The sequence below is a fragment of the Mobula birostris genome, chromosome 16 (assembly GCF_030028105.1).
Source record: "Mobula birostris isolate sMobBir1 chromosome 16, sMobBir1.hap1, whole genome shotgun sequence".
NCBI classification, from domain to species: Eukaryota; Metazoa; Chordata; class Chondrichthyes; order Myliobatiformes; family Myliobatidae; genus Mobula; species Mobula birostris.
The window spans coordinates 51,712,528-51,730,492 of record NC_092385.1 but is presented as its reverse complement, the minus strand read 5'-3'; the positions used below and the strand labels follow the sequence as shown (position 1 = coordinate 51,730,492).

At 41.6% G+C, this 17,965-nt stretch overlaps 1 protein-coding gene across 9 annotated transcripts in view; it reads left to right on the top strand.

Annotated features, from left to right (window-relative positions):
- Positions 1 to 17,965, top strand: part of itpr1b (inositol 1,4,5-trisphosphate receptor, type 1b) — a 542,905-nt gene that overhangs the window by 503,589 nt on the left and 21,351 nt on the right. The window lies entirely within an intron of this gene.

Sequence of the window (17,965 nt, the reverse complement as noted above, 5' to 3'; positions counted from 1 at the left end):
TGTGAATGTATTCGGCTCCCAACCTTTTGTTCACATAAAAGAGTATTACAATCAAGGATTTTGATCAATTTAGCTGAGAATTTTTATTTGTGAACGGCAAGCTCCTTTTTCCACAGTAGAGTCCAAAAAAAAGGGAAAATTGTAAAACATGAAAAACGAAAAAATTACAAACTGAAATTTCAGTAGTTCAAAAGTATTCACCCCCCTTTGCTCAGTACTTAATTGAACTATCCCTTGCAGCTATTACAGCCAGAGTCTTTTTGGCTAAGTCTCTATTGGCTTTGCACAGTGTGATGGAGCAAAATTTGCCCATTTCTCCTTGCAAAATTGCTTAAGCTGTGCTGGATTTCCTGTCCCTGCTGCTGAAATGCAACCCCATAGCATGGTGCTACCTCCTGGCTGATGTGCAATATTAGATTTACGCCACACGTACTGCTTAGTATTGATGCCAAAAAGTTCCACTTTAGTCTCATCTGACCAGAAATCCTCCTTCCATATCTTTACAATATCTTATAAATGATGCTTTGTAAGGCAAGGATATGCTTTTGTTTTTAGCCAGAACCACTTTTTTGCCTTTCTTCTTGTGCAAGACCTTGGAGATTGTGGAGCTATGGCCTTCATCTCCAGTTGCAGACACTGACTTCTGCAGCTTACTCAAGAGTAACTGTTGGTGTCACAGTGGCCTCTCTTACAAGTGCCATTCTTCTCTGGCAACTAAGTCTAGAGGGGCAGCATGACCTGGGCCATGAGGCTGTAGTTTCATATCTTTTCCACTTTTTCTGAACTGAGCTCCGTGGTATGTTGAGATGGTCTTGTACCCTTCCCCAGATTAGTACTTCTCTATTATCACTTCCCTGACCTGACTTGAATTTGGTTTGGTCTGTTGAAAATTTACCATAATGTTGGACCTTACGGATGGGGGGTGGGGGGTGGTATTTATTTAGGTAACCCTCCAAGTTTTTACATCAACAAATTGTGTGAACTGGTAAGGTAATATACAGTATTGCACCTGAGGAAAGTTAGCATAGTAGTTACAAAGGGGTTGAATACTTTTTCAACCTCACAATGTTGGTTTTTAATTTTTAATAAACTGTTGACAGGTTTTGGAATTCTTCTTTTGATATGACACAATGCTCAATGTTTTGTAGATCAACTTAAAAAATCCCACTTCAATGTATTTAAAATTTAGAAAATGAAACAGTAAATGTAAAACAGTTATGGGGGCTGAATACTTTTACACAAAAGTGTTGACAACCAATGCACCCAAGAATATGCTGGGGGCAGCCAGCAAACATCACCACACATCCTGTGCTAGCATAGCATGCTTGTATGCTTGATAGAACACAACAGGCAACAAACAACAAGAACAAGCCCCATTCCTCCCTCTGCCACTCCCCATTCACGTACATGTGCAATCCTTAAATCCCAGGACAGGCCTGCAGCTGCAGCCTCTAGCAGCCATGGGCTTGGGCCTTCCTATCACCTAAGGGGAAATGGAGAAGGGTTTCAGGGAAATTTCCAAGTTTATAGCCTGTCAACAAAAGGACAGTCACCAATGGAGGAGTGATTAAAATTGAGAAGAGCCGGAAGGCCAGATTTCAAAGGAAGTAAGTATCTAAGCATTATAAGGATTGAGGAGTCCAGTGGTATAGCAGTTAGCGCAATGCTATTACAGCTAGAGGTGTTGGAGGTCAGAGTTCAATTTTGGCATCCTCTGTAAGAAAGTTTGTATGTTCTCGCCGTGTGCACGTGTGCTCTCTGGTTTCCTCCCATAGTGCAAAGGAGTACCAAGTAATAAGTCATTGTAAATTATCCTGTGATTAGGTTACATCGGGGATTGATGAGCAGTGCAGCTCACCGGGTCAGAAGAGCCTGTTCCACACCGTATATCTAAAATAAAATAAATAAAAATCAAAGGATCTGTGAGCACAGGAGCATTGAGTGAATGAAAAGTATATAAATTAGGAAATCTGTAGCAGAGTTTTGGATACCCTCAACATTAGAGAATGCAAACAGCAGAACAATGTAATGGTCAGTCTAGTGTTGGCAAACGCAAGGATGAGGGTTCGTCAGCAAATTTAGGAATGGTGTCAGATCGCCATGAGAATAGGAAATTTTAATGATGGTGTTAAATATGTTCTGATCTCATTATGGGATGCAATGTGAGACTAAGGTTGCTAGGAGCTCAGTTAAGCCTCAGATAGTGACCAAGAAAATGCATAGAGGTAATGGTTGTGGAATTACAGCAAAGAGTGATGAGAATGGGTTGGATTTTAGTAGTTTTTAGTTAGGGGAAGTCTCCACCTCTCCATTACTGGATGTTAAATATTCAGTGATGGGTTGAGATAAGAGATGTTATGATAGATTTGGATAACACAATATTACAGATAGAAACTAATGAAGTGTTTTCAGATTATGTTGCTTTGAGGCAACATACAAACAGGATACAGTTGAGATATGAGAGAAAGCAGAGGTAACATTATTGAAGTAGAGGCCATTGTAGGTGGCCCTCTGGGTAGAATCAGCTTGATATGGTTGCATGCAGAGGAAAGCAGTGGTGAAACACCAGAGGACTATGCCCTGATCACCTCTCGTACATGCTACAAAGAGAAGGGTACCTGGAACACCATGTGACTTCTCCACCACCTCTTAACAGAGTGTTGCTAACGGAAACTGCAGAGAAGTACTGCATGGAATGCCCTGCCAAGGGTGGTGGTAAAGGCAGATACATTGGAGACATTTAACAAACTCTCAGATAGACACATGGATGAAAGAAAGATGGAGGGCTATATTGGAAAAAGGGTTTAAAATGATCTTGGAGAAGATTAAAAGGTCAGCACAACATCATAGAATGAAAGGCCTTGGGTCCCAACTGTCGTTTAGAATACAGAACAATACAATACACTACAGTACCGTGCTGTACTGTTCTTTGTTCTAACAGGTGGGTGTGGACTTAGAATAGGACAGAAGGAGTTGGGAAGTCAGAGCTCAGTTTGAACAGACCCACATTTCAGAGCAGGGGGATGATAATGATGGCTGGCTTGACAATGACTGAGGACAGGAAAATGTTAGCAACTACAGTAGAGATCAGTGCCACTTTTGTGTGAATACAGATGAGTTGGTTTTGTGGACAAGATGAACTCAGAGACAGGGAAGGTAGAGAAAGTTGCTAGGACACTGGGAAATAAAGTGAATCAGACCCATTTGGCCTGAGGGGAGGAGTTGGGGAAGAGAAGCCGCAGCATTAACTGATGAAGGAAGTCCAGAAATTCCCCTACACACTATCTCAATAACAATAATGTAAGAAGATTTCCAATTGTACATAGAAGTTTGGAGTTACCTAGAATGGTTTTAGTGGATTAAAGGTGAGTTTAAAATGTTTAATGTAGTCCAACCAGATATGCTGGTGAATGGCTAAATCAGTCATCCATCATGAATATTTATGTCTGTGCCTTTTCAACTTAAAGGAGGATCATTAAAGGCTGTCCATTGAGGAGCGCCCAGTGTGAAGACAATGGTTTAATGGAACTGAGAGTGAAAGGTAGAGCATTTGAGCAGATTGGTGTGATGAATAGACCACCAAAAGCCATTCTATTGGGAACTTGAAACTATTAGTGAGCGCACGTAGTTTTTCGGGGTCCCCTCAGTGCTGTGATATACCTTCATTTTAATCAGAGCCATGTTTATCATCACTGACATGTGGCGTGAAGTGTATTGTTTTATGATAACAGTGCAGGGCAGAACATCAAAATTACTGTGGTTAAAAAAAAATGTGAAAGAGGAATAGTGAGGTTGTGTTCATGGATTTGAGAACTGTTCAGAAATCAGATAGCAGAGGGCAATAAGCTATTCCTAAAGCACTGAATGGGTGTCTTCCAGTTCCTGTACGTGCTCCTCGATGTTAGAAGTGAGAAGGGCACATGTCTCAGATGGTGAGGACCCTTAAAGATATTAGATATAGAGGATAATCCAAAACCCATTCTTCTGAAGGGCCCTGCTATTGGGTTCCTCACGCTCCAGAAATGGAAGGAGAAAGGGAGACTATTTGCTTCACTACTGGAAACTATTACATTGCTTCTGTTGCCCCACACCAGCACTGCAATGCCCCCCCCCCAACATCCAACCCCTCGCCAAATGTGACTCCATTAAGAGCACTTGGAATGATTTCCAATGCCACCTGGGAGCAAAGATCTCCCAGTCAAAGAACGGCCATCAAGAATTCAGTGAGGTAACAGAAAATAGCAAGCTTTTTTTTTGAAAAAGGAAGTTCAGGGCAAAGTGACAGAAATCACAGCAGGAATGGTAAATAAAAGGAAACCATTCCAGATTTTAAAAGTGGATTTAATGCATTTCTCTGAGTCAATGGGGGGCTGTTCTCACAGGGAGGTGAGAGAATTAATGGATTTTGTCCTTGGAGGAAAATTATCAGCTGATCACTAAATGGATGTAATCATGTAGACAATCCTCTTCCTATGATCCTCCCACGGCAATTTTCCACATGTGAATTGGTTCCATTAGCTTTGCAAAACTTTTCAATCTTTTTTTGACAAATTACCATCTTGGGTGAGGGAAATAATTGTCCCTTTTGAATGCAGAGCAAATGAGCATTATTGTGTAGAAATCTGTTTGAATTTCTAAAACGACATACTAATGATACAATAATAATGACCCGTGCACATTCTCAACTCAACCTCTCCGAAAAGAGAACGTATTTAACCTTAGCATCTTTAAATTGTGATGCTGGTGGAATGATTGTTTCAGGACAAGCAAAGGGCTGGGAAATAGGGGCTGTCACTGAGACAAAGTCAGGAATAGAAAAGTCTGCAAAAAATGATGAATACAGCCCAGTCAATCACACACAATCGATGAGCACATTTACAAGGAGCGCAACCACAAGAGAACGTCATCCACCATCAAGGACCCTCATCATTCAGGCCATGCTCTTTTTCTGCTTCTATCACTGGGCAGGAGCCTTGGGTCCTACAACACCAGGTTCAGGAACAGTTATTACCCTACAACCATCAGGCTCCTGAACCAATGTGGATAACTCCACTCACCTCAACTCTGAACTGACTCCACAACCTACACATTCACTTTCAAGGACTCTACAACTCACATTCTCAGTGTTATTTATTTACCTTTTTATTTATAGTTTGCTCAATTTTTCTTCTATTGCACATTGGTTGTTTGTCAGTCTTTAGCATATATAGTTCTTTCATAAATTCTATTATGTTTCTTTACTTTCCTGTAAATGGCGATGGGAAAGTCAATTTCAAGGAAAATATACAGATATAAACACTCAGTGGCAAGTTTATAAGGTACAGGAGTGGAAGCTGGTGTGGTCTCTGATGCTGTAGCTCATTCACTTCAAGGTTCAGCACATTTTCTATTCAAAGATGTTGTAACATGTGGTAATTTGAGTTACTGTCACCTTCCCGTCAGGTTGAACACAGCTACAATGCCATATTCAAGTTTGCTGATGACTCCACTATCATAGGCCAAATCAAATAAAGGTGGTGATGAATCAGAATATAGGAGGGAGATTGGAAATCTGGCTGATTGGTGTCACAACAACAACCTCTTACTTAAAGTCAGCAGGACCAAGGAGCTGATTATTGACTTTAGGAGAAGGAAAGCAGAGGTCCATGAGCCAGTCCTTGTCGGAGAACCAGAGGTGGAGAAGATCAGGAACTTTAAACTTCTCAATTTTATCATTTCAGAGGACCTGTTCTGGGTCCAGCATTAAATTGCAATTATGAAAAAAGCACGGCAGTGCCTCTAATTTCTTATGAGTTTACAAAGATTCAGCGTGACATCTAAAACTTCTAGATGTGTAGTGGAGAGTATACTGATTGACTGCATCACAGCCTGGTATGGAAATACCAATGCCCTTGAACCGAAAATCCTACAAAAAGTGGTGGAATACAGCCCAGTCCATCACAGCTAAAGCCCTCCACACCATCGAGCACATCTACATAAAGAGTGGTCACGTTTAAGTAGCATCCATCATCAGGGACTCCTACCACCCAGGTCATGCTCCCTTCTCACCGCTGCCATCAGGAAGAAGGTACCAGAGTTTCGGGACTCACACCACCAGGTTCAGAAACAGTTATCACCCCTCAGTCATCAGGCTCCTGAATCGAAGGAGATAACTTCACTTGCCCATCACCAAAATGTTCCCACAACCTGTGGACTCGCTTTGAAGGACTCATCATCTCATGTTCGTGATATTTATTGCTTATTTATTTCTTATTATTATTTCTTTTTTTGTTTTTGTATTTGCACAGTTTGTTGTTTTTTGCACACTGGTTGGCCAGTTGGTGTGGTCTTTCATTGATTCTATTATTCCATTGTGGATTTATTGAGTATGCTTGCAAGAAAATGAATCTCAGGGTTGTATATGGTGATATATATGTACTTTGATAACAAGTTTACTTAGGACTTTGTCACATGATTTGAAGCTATGCCCTGTAGCTGTCCAGGTGAAAGACAATTTGTGATCCCTGATCATAGTTGATTGGATCATAAAGTGCAAGGTTGCTAGTGACTGAGGTTCCCACCTGCAACAGCTATGCGCACCCAGCTACCAGGAAGGGCAGTATGCCTGATGCAGACACTGCTTAATGCAGAAAAAAAACCTATAAACTGGTTCCTATAGTGTTCTTAGGTATTTGAATGCTAGAGAAAAGTTCCCCGACCCCCTGTACTAAATGGCAAATTTCACTCCCACCTCACTGAAACAAAAAGCTTTTCTGAAACTTATTGCCAATTGTTTAATGTTGAATTTGCATGAAAATATTTTTGAAGGTCTATAAAAAGACATTGAAAAGCGCATGATTGTTAATTGGCCAGCGTGATCTTTAGCTTACTGAATTGGTAATATTTTTTCCCTGAACTGAATGCATTAATCTCACCTCTCACTCGACTTCTTTCTACAGTTGATCTAACCTTTCAGCTTGAAGTTTTTATTCTTGTCATTTGTGACCACCTTTCAGTTTGAGACTGGGGGAGGGTGTGTGGGATAAGGAGGAGAAGAAAAACTAAGTGAAACCCGTGTGTTTTCAGTTTCTCATGCCTACAATTGACGGCCCTGGTTAAATTGGTGACAGTCGAGGAAGTCACACCCTGCCTACCTTTTGCAGTTATGTATCTTTGCTGTGCTGCTGACGGATGTCTCACCATTGGAATGTTTTTTTAAAGTTACATATTGTTTGTGACATGTAGACATCACTGGCATGGCATTATTTATGCCCAACGCAGTGGAGATGGTGAGCCTCTTGATTCTCTGCAGGTTTCCTACAGTGGTGGTTGATAGGGATTCTGGTTATTGACTTGGTATTGTGCACCATGAGCAACCTCTTTATAGGAATTATTTTATGGAGTCACAGCACATGGAAATAGGCCCTTCAACTCAACCAATCCATACTGACCAGTATGCCTTTTGAAGCTAGTTTGCTTGTATTTGGACTACATACCTCCAAACCTGCCTGTATTTGGACTTACCCCTCCAAACCTTTCCAATCTAATCATCTGTCCAAGTAACTTTTAAGTTATCTATACCCACCTCAACCACTTCCTTTTGCAGATCATTCCATATATTGACCAGCCTCTGGGTGAAAACAGTCCCTTGGCTTCCTATTAAATCTCACCTCTCTCAGCTTAAACCTATACCCTCTATTTCTTCATTCCCAACAGAAGACTGTGTGCATTTGCCCTGTCTCTACCTCTCATGATCTTATACACCTCTTTGATCATCCCTAACTCTCCTGGAGTCCAAGGAATGAAGTTCAACCTGTCTCTGTAATCCAGTCCCTTAAGTTCACGCAACATTCTCGTAAATCTTTTCTGCACTTATCTATTATTTCTTCCACCACCAGCCCCCCCCCCAATCCAATGCCACCTATCTCTCCTCTTCAGCCATCGTTTCTTTTGGATACTTTGTCCCACTAATAACCTCTGAACATTTGGGCACCCACTGCCTACCATGCCCAACAGGGCAGCATGTACCCGGATGGTGTATGTCAGTAGATGGTATTGTTGTGTTTAATACCTGCTACCACATACACACTTCCCAAAAGGGTTTGTTAGATCAGAAAAAGAAACCATGGCTAATTTCTGCTGTGCCACTCTCAATATTTCTGCCAGCTGAGCACATCCAGGAGCTGAGGTCCAGAGCTGGCCGCCTTTCAGTAACTTACTGCCACACCCACTGGTATCTGCTCTTCTCCTCTGGAGAGCTGCATTATAACTTTCAGTAAATTTAATCAAACTATATATTTGTAATAAATTGGTCAATGGAGCACATGCATATGATATCCCCAAATTTCTGCAAGAAATTTGAATGAGCTGATTTTTGCTTTGTTCACTGTGACTAACAAAATGGTAGTAATTTTAAAATAACAGATTTTCTTCTTCAACCTGTCAAAGTTCTTTTCATTTACCCTATTTCTTGATGCAAACTCTGAAATTTCAGTGTTGACATAATTTAAGGTCAGAATGATTCCTTCCATCCCAAATTTTAGAATGTGGGTGGCTGGGGGAGAGGGGTGGGAGTGACAGTCGGCCATTATGGGATCGAATAAATGTTGGGAAGTGAGTATTACATTGCAAAACAGCTAAACTCTTTGTCTTTTTCTAAGTAATTGTTGAGTTACTGGAAATAAATTAGACCCATGTTTTAAAGAAGGTTCCTCTATGATCAAGCATCAGACAAGCTGAGCAACTGTGGTAGCTGCCAACTAATCCCACGCTGTGGAGTGAAAAACAGCCTGGTTAACCCGCCCCCACATCTGTAAACATATGTTGTGTTCTGGGGATTTTTCCAGCTTTTTTTCTCTACCACGTAGCAGCTCACCCAAGCCTGGAAATGTGGTGAGCCAACTTCCTCCTGTGGTTTTTCTTTGGTCTTTTAGCAAAGTCATCTGCTGCCGGGAAAGGGGAGGGTTGTCTACTGGTTTTTAATCACTCTGCTCAGGCTTGCAGGCAGAGAGAGTAGGAGGGCTTAATCAGACAGCACACAATAACATTGGTATGTGGGAGTTCAAAAGGGTGTCTGCATCCTGGTGTGCTTGTCCCTATATGTTTAGTGCTCAGAAATTAGCTTGGCAAAAATGCTGCTTCTGAGACATTCTGATCACATGACTTGTGTCTCTACTTTTCAACGATCAATATATGTTTCACAATTATTGCTCTCTAAAGGCATTTAAACTCGAGCTGAAAACATGAAACTGCAAATCTAGTTTTCCTTATGAGAGAGCCACTTGCCCTCTGTCCATATTTTTTCTCCCCTTCCCAGTCTTGGAGCTAAACTTGACATTACTAAAGTTTGAAATGTCACTTAATCTGCCCGCCCTGCCCATTTACCTTCCCCTTTACTTGGCTTCACCTATCACCTTCCAAGCTTGTATTCTTCCTTTACCTCCACCACCTTATTCTCACTTCTTCCTCTGAAGGGTTTCTGCCTGAAACATCGTTTGTTTATTCTCCTCCATAGATGCTGCCTGACCTGCTGTGTTCCTCCAGTACTTGTTGCTCTGGATTTCCAGCATCTGTAGAATTTTTTTGCTTAAAGTTAGGGACTGTGTATTGGATTAGTATCATATTGCAGTTCCATTGTGCTTTCATCTCTGCTCCTAATGGTTTTCAATTGATTTAGAACTTTTGGTCTGCATTTTTAATTTCATTTCTTATGACACAAACCGTTCAACAACTAAATCACGAGCAAATAACACTCAACCATGTGAATGTGGAACAAATAGTGAATTCTATCTGGAACAAGAGTCCTTTAATAAAACTCCCATTTGCACTAGGTAAAACTATAAAATCAAGCCTCTGGACTTGAATAACATTAATACCTCCAAATTGCAAATACTTTTTACAGACTAAAATATTGTCAATTGTATAAATGTGAAATTAAAGCAGAAAATGCTGAAAATACTCAGTTAATCAGTCAGCTTTTGCAGAAAAAGTTAAGATTTCAAGTTAATGATCTTTTATCATAATTCAAAGGTTTCAGAAATGCTGTGATGGGAGGTGACAAAAGAGCAAATGGGAAATCTCTCTGATCCGGTGAATTGATTTAAGCAGCAGAAATTGTGTGTCTATGAATTCATTCCTAGTTTGTAGTGGCAGCACATTGTACCATTCTTCTGAAATTCATTCCATTGAAATTGAAGAGCAAAAGTTGGACCATTTCCATTTGAGGGCTTTGATTACAAACCTTAATCAGGGACAAAAGTGGGTCATAAACAACGATGACCAAATACCCCTTATCAAGTCTGATCGATGCATTATAGAAAGCATCCTGTCTGGATGCATCACAGCTTTGACTACAAACCTTAGCTTAGTATGACGGCTGCTCTGCCCGTGACCACAAGAACCTGTAGAGAGTTGTGGACACAGCTCAGCGCATCATGAAAACCAGCTCCTCCTCTATGGATTCTGTCTATACTTCTCACTGCCTCAGTAAAGCAGTCGACATAACTAAAGAACCCACCCAGCCCGGGCATTCCTTCTTCATCCCTCTCCCATTCGGTAGAAGATACAAAAGTCCGGCTCAAAGACAACTTCTACTCTACTGTTATAAGACTATTAAATAGTTCCCTAGTACAATAAGTTGGATCCTTGACCTCACAATCTACCTCATTATGGTCTTGCATCTTCCTTTAACTTGTGCTGCGCTCGTTCACTAGCTGTTACATTTAATTTGGCACTGTTATTGTTCGACCTTGTTCTGCTTCAATGCACTGTGTGATGATATGATCTGTATGAGCAGTATGGAAGGTAACCTTTTTGCTGTACCTCAGTGTGTATGATAGCAATCAAACCATTCCAATTCCAAAAATTGGGAATATGGCTTGTTGCCAATATCACTGTAGGCTTCTTGTTATTGGCTGAGTCCACAAGTTTGCTCCACAGGATTGTATACACCTATCATAGAATCATGTAGCTCAGCGACAGGTCCTTTGGCCCACCTATTCTAATCCCATTTGCCTGCAATTAAGCCCGCAGCCTTCCATGCCTTTCCCATCTTTCTATCCCAAAAGTTCAATTAGAATCTGCCTCTACCAGCCCCTCTGGCAGATTGTTCCAGATAACAGCCATACTCAAACTTGCCTGTCAGATCCAACCCTCTCACCTCAAACCTCAAACCTGTGTCATCTAGTCTTGGACTCTCCTGCCCCGGGGAAGATACCTCTTCAGTTTATAAACTTTCTACATTATTGCAGTGTATAAAATGAAAGTAGTTTATTATGATATTAGAGCTCTCTCATCCCCCCCCCCCAAAATAAGTGAAGTCCTCTATTCCAGGCAACATTTTGGTAAACCTTTTCTGCACTCTATTTGTTGCTACCACATCTCTCCTGTAGTGTGGTAACCAGAATTGTACAACAGTGCTCCAAATGTGATCAAATCAATGTTTTATACAACTGCAATGTGACATCTCAACTCTTGTACTCAATGCCTTGGCCTGTAAGGGCAAACATTTCAAATGGTTTAATCTGATCTACCTGCGAGGTGGGGACTTAGTGTTAACCAGTGAATTGAACAAGGCAGCAAAGAATTAATTTTATGAGGGAGTCTAACATCGTCTCTCTATGCTTCTGGAGTTTAGGATGCATGGTTCATCAATGCAAATAGGTTGCTGTTCTCGCAAACACGAAATCTGCAGGGGCTGGAAATCCAAGCAACACACACAAAGTGCTGGGGAACGCAGCAGGCCAGGCAGCATCTCTAGGAAGAGGTACAGTCAACGTTTCGGACCGAGACCCTTCGTCAGGACTAACTGAAAGAAGAGATAGTAGGAGATTTGAAAGTGGGAGGGGTAGATCTGAAATGATGGAAGACTGGAGGGGGAGGGATGGAGCTAAGAGCTGGAAAGTAGATTGGCAAAAGGGATACGAGGCTGGAGAAGGGAGACCTAGGGAGAAAGAAAGGGGGAGGGGAGCCCAGAGGAAGATGGAGAGCAGGCAAGGGGTTATAGTGAGAGGGACAGAGGGAGAAAAAAGAGAGAGAGAAAAAAAAAGGGGGAAAATAATAAATAAATAAATAAATAAATAAATAAATAAGGGATGGGGTAAGAAGGGGAGGAGGGGCATTAACGGAAGCTAGAGAAGTCAATGTTCAGGAGGCTACATTGACTTCTTTAATTTCCGTTATTGCCCCTCCTCCCCTTCTTGCCCCATCTTTTTATTTATTTATTATTTTTAATTTTTGTCCCTTTTTCTCACTCTCTTTTTTCTCCCTCTGTCCCTCTCACTATAACCCCTTGCCTGCTCTCCATTTTCCTCTGGGCTCCCCTCCCCCTTTCTTTCTCCCTAGGTCTCCCTTCTCCAGCCTCGTATCCCTTTTGCCAATCTACTTTCCAGCTCTTAGCTCCATCCCTCCCCCTCCAGTCTTCCATCATTTCAGATCTCCCTCTCCCCCTCCCACTTTCAAATCTCCTACTAACTCTTCTTTCTGTTAGTCCTGACGAAGGGTCTGGGTCCGAAATGTCGACTGTACCTCTTCCTATAGATGCTGCCTGGCCTGCTGCATTCACCAGCATTTTGTGGGAGGTTGCTGTTCTGGCTGCACATGATAGGCTGAGGTTGGATACCACATCCCGTGATAACAATGTGGGATCTGTAGTGTATATTTTTGTCTTTACATGGAGACAAGTATTGCTGATTGAATTAAGAGAGTCCTGTCTTAATTATTGTTCCTTAGAATTAGTAGATGAAAAACCTCGTGGCTTTGAGTCAAATTATGTGGTATGAATTTATTTCATAGCCCCTTCGTCCTCAGAAATGTTAACAAAGTTACTGAACAATGATGCCAAAAAAATTTCAGTAGCTTTATGTGCCAATAAAATTTTCTGCATACTAGGCATTTTGGAGAGGTCACTGATGGCTGTACTCTGGTTTGTTAATCCTTTTGTATGGTAATCCTGAGAGTAGTTAAGGGTGTGTATATTGGTATATGTGATTTTTAAAAAGGAGCCAAGTGTGCTCTATTGTGCATTTATAATATTGAATGTTGTTGCTGCTGTCATCTTGTAATATATGTTACATTAGATGTGTTGTGGTTGTTTTCCCCATGACTTAACAAGACAACATTGGTGAAAGTTTCCAACCTTTTCACGAAATTCTTGACTCAAAAATATAGAAGTATGAAATATGGATAAAATGGGAAATATCGCAGTGGTGCTAGATTTTCACATCCATTGACACAGATGTGCAGCTGTCATCTGTGCTATTGCTGTCATCTATTGATATTCATAGGACATCTTTTTAGAAGTTTTTTGGACATCTTGTACACTGAAATTCAGCTGTCAGTATCTGAGCTGCATTGCAACTCTCTTGGAGATAAAGGTGGAATTAATTTCCAGTCGCTGTTGGACAGAATTTGATATACAGGGAGTTTTAGGGTCATCTAAAGTTGTGTAAACAGCACAAAATACTTTTGTATTTGCTCTGTTGATGCAATAGAGGGTGTTGACTTTGCTGGAACCAGTTCTTAGCCAGTCTGCAAAGACTGCCAGTGATCTGGTAAACACCTGTTATTCCAAGCTGCATAATGTGATGGGAAGTAATTTTCTTCCCATTTCCAGAATAGATCAAGCTGTGTTACGTGGTCAAAAACATTGCTCTCACTCGGTCTCACACTTTGGCTAGAGTTTAGGGCACTCATTGAGCCACCAGATTAGTCACTCAAAGGCCTGCACTAACAATCCAGACAGGCAAGTTCAAATCCCACCATGGCAGCTGTGGAATGTAAATTCACCTCATAATCGGGAACAAGAAATGACTAATCATTAGTAGAATTGCCTACTTGTCGCCAAAACCCATTGAGTTCACTAATGTATTTCAGGTTTGCATGACTTCAGACCTGAAATAGTGTCTCTTGACTCTCAACTGCCCTCAGAACTGCCTTACAAGCCACTCAGCTTTACCATAACACTCGAATGAATCAGGAAAAAAAAGAGACAGATCTGTAAAGATCTCCTAGCATCAATCTAGATGCTGAATCTGGTTACTCCCCGTCAAGTCCACACACCATCCTGACTTGCTGTGTTGGCACCGGGGGGCGCGGCATGGCGACGGTTGTCGGCCCCTAGCGCATCCCTAGGCTGTGTCGATCATTGGCGTGGGTGACGCATATCACTGTTTTTTTTGAACGTGACAAATAAATCTAAACTTTAATCTTTTAGTCACTGGGTGTACTTAGTGGCGGTTGATCGTTTCTTGATTAGTAAGGGCATCAAATGTTACAGGAAGCAGACAGAAGAATGGTGTTGAAAGGGATGATAAATTGACCATGATAGTATGGCAGAGCAAATTCAATGGGCTGAATAGCCTAATTCTGCTCCTATGTCTTATTTACTTGTGGAAATGCAGAGCAGTTCCTTCATCATCATTGGGTCTCCCTTCTCAACAGCATGGTGGGAGTACCTGCACCAGCAGGACTGCTGAAATTTAAGAGGCTTTCTCACACCTTTTCTTTAAGGCAGTTGAGGAATGTCAATAATTATTGGCCTTGCTGATGACTGTCAGATCATTCAAAAAAAAATGAGAGAAGTTTGTGAAAGGTTAACGTGTTCATCAGCCTCTCTCAATAACCAGTGAATGATCTGCAGCTACTTTGTGGGAAGATTCCTGGTGAGTATACCTGGCAGGGTTTATCGGCACAGGACCTTCCCTGAGACTATGAACAGAGCCACCCAGACTCACCCTGTTTTAAAAACAGGAAACTGCAAGGGATTTGGGCCCAGCACAAGCTATGAGGAAGTGAGAATCTACGATGGTAAATCTTGCTTTAAGAAAAGAAAGGCAAGGCAACCCACCAGCATGAGAAAGTTTGACAGTATTTTACGTTACTTATTAATAGGTGTTTGATCAGGTAGATTAAGCAAATCCACTCATTGTTCATTGTATTTGCTTATTGTTTTTAATATAAACATCTTAAAATTCATATCGAATCTAGCCTTGCTGATTATTTCCTCGGTAGGTTTGTGAGTGAAACACAATAGATAGTGGGTTAGGTAGAACGTTGCTTCTGCAGGCATGAAATACAAGCAGAAGTCAACAAAACCAACTTTTGGAAACGGGGAATAACGCACAAGTGCCACTATGGTTTATCTCGTGCAAGAGCTGAGTAATTTCCACCTTGTTGTATTCTGTACATCTATCAAAGGTGTAATAATGTCACAGGCACCCAAGGTATTTGTCATATCAGTAGGTTCTGAGCAGAATGAGTCAATCTTGCGTATCACCCCATTTTTTTCGTGATTTTAAATAAACCAAATTTAATTTTGGTCTCCCTCAAATTGTATATTGTTGGTACTGTATTAAAATCAAAGTATCAACAGTTAAAGCTGGTTATTGCCAAAGATGAGCTGTCAGATCCCGGATTAGGAGCCCTGGCGAAATCACATCTAGAATCTTGTGTGATTTGGTATCGAGGAAGGAGGTACTTGGATGAGACTACAGCAACAGTTCATCAGATTGACCTGCAAAGGTGTATTTATTGAAGCAGAACGGATCTGTGCTCTCCTCTCGTCTGTCATGGACCCCCTTCTTATCTTCTCATTACCTCGATGAAGCATTCAACATAATCAAGATCCCTCCCACTCTGGACATTCTTTCTTCTCTCCCTTCCTACTGGGCGGAAGATATAAAAGCCTGAAAGCAAATACCACCAGGTTCAAGGACAGCTCCTATCCCACTGTCAGTTATAAGGTGACTGAATGGACCACTTGTATGATAAACTTGATCTCTTGACTTTGCAATCTACCTCATCATGGCCTTGCATCATATTTTCTACCTGCACTACACTTCCTTTGTGACTGTTAACTTCATTCTGTTATTGTTTTTCCCACTTTCCTACTTTGGTGTATTGACGTGATGAAGTGATCTGTATGGATGGCAGGCAAGACAATGTGTTTCACTTTACCTTGGTTCATGTGACAATGATGAGCCTGTTTATCAATCTTTCGACGAATGTGAAGTAAATGTCAGAAATGTATAGTCTTCAGGGGCTTGTTTCTTTAGATGTAGGGATAAGGTTTCTCCTGGTTGAAGTGTCCAGACCAGAGGGTCACATCTCAAAACAAGGGAAAGTGTGTTGGGGCACAATTAAGGAGAGTTTCACCTGAAGGGAAGCACATCTTTGGAATGTCCTGGCCAAGAAGTTTGTGGAGACTCAGTTACTGAGTATATTCCAGGCATATCATGGAAGATTTTTGGATAATAAAGGAATTGAGAAATATGGTACTGAGACAACAGATCTACCATGGCTCTGTTGAATGCTAGGAGCAGCATTGAGGGGCCAAGCAGCCTATTCCTGTTTCCATTGCCCACATTGTTAGTACAGGACTGGAAGTATGCGAGGTGGTGAAAATTTTTGCAACAAGTCATCAGCTTTGATTAGTGAATGGGATGCAGGAAAATAGTAATGATGACAGCAGCATAAAGGGGAAAATATGTTCAGAAAAGGCAAGAGCAGAAATAGACATACAAGCTGTTCTTTTGTACTTTTTGAGCATTCATCCCTTTTAGACTTGCAGGAGTCCAGGATGAGCTCAGTTATGGCTCTTTTAAATTCATTCAATTCCGGAGAGAGACACCCAAAGTGAAATTGCCCTCATCCCAAGGAGATAACTCTGGGAGCCTTGTAGGAGAGTTACCAAATGAGAAGCAATTGGAGCAAGTGTGAAAAGTCTGGTGAGAGAAAAAGAAACTGTGAGGAGTGACTTTGAGGAGGGCAGAAGCTGAGAGTTGAAATCACAAATGTCTAGTCAGCTGAAGGCATGACTTATCTCACGTTGTTCTCTCATCACCCCTAGCTCTTTGGCATCCTATATCTGCACAACCCCCTCTAGTATTTCCTCTTCATCCCTAATGCTGGCACCCCACCAACTCCAGCCCATCCCCTCCCCTGCACCTCTTCTCTAGCACTTCTTCCTGTCACCTTTCCCCTCTCCCATGCCCCCACACCTCTCCCGTACCCCCACCAACGTCTTTCCTCTCCCTTGCCAACCAATCTCTCTTCTGTTATACATTTGAATTTGCAGTGTGCTTTGAGGATTTTGACATGTGTTAGTCTTCCAGGAAGCTTGCGGTAATTTTTTTTGGAATCGTATGAATACATTACTTTGCTATCCCTGCATTGCCATCTTCCTGCAAAGTTTCAAGGAATGATACCACAATAAAGACACAGCAGATCTCTGACCATTTATCAAGTCTAACACTGTACCTCTTGGTTCCCAGAAGCTTTACCTCCAGAGTTTAAAATGTTAAATCATGACCGGAATAAAAAAAGACACATCTATCAAGAGATAACTTGTGTTTTTTGGCAAGCAGCATGACACTGGAGGAGGTTTGGCTGATGTCACTGATTATGATCTAAGTTGCTGGCTTTTCCAGGTAGTATTTTGGAAAAAGTGAGGCATTTGCAGATCACCAGTCATCAAGAGGGTGTTGTTGCACTTCCTCTTCTGCATTCAAATCCTTAATTTTACTCTTCATTCCATGAAAAGCATAACGACAAACAGGAATAGTTGACTTTTATTTTAAAAATTCAATACATTTTTAAATCCCATCTCAGACTTCGGATGTTACTAGAAGATGGGCATTGTTCCCCATTAGTAGATACCCTGGAAGCTGAGGCAGCCTGTCTCATTCAGCAGCAGTAGCCTGTGATCCTACTGTTAAGTAGGGAGTTCCTGGAACTCTGTCAGCTTCCTCCTTCAGCCATTTAGCTCTAACTCCTATCACCTTCCAGATTCTCAGTTTATCCCTTCCCTTCCATCCACCTTCCCTGTCATCTGGTCTCACCTATCACCTGCAAGCTTGTACTCAAACCACCATCCCCCCCACTTCCTTATTCTGGTTCCCCCCCCCCCCCTTGTGAAAGGCCTTGGCCTGAAACATTAACTGCTTATCCCCTCCATAGACGTTGCCTGATCTGCTGAGCTCCTCCAACA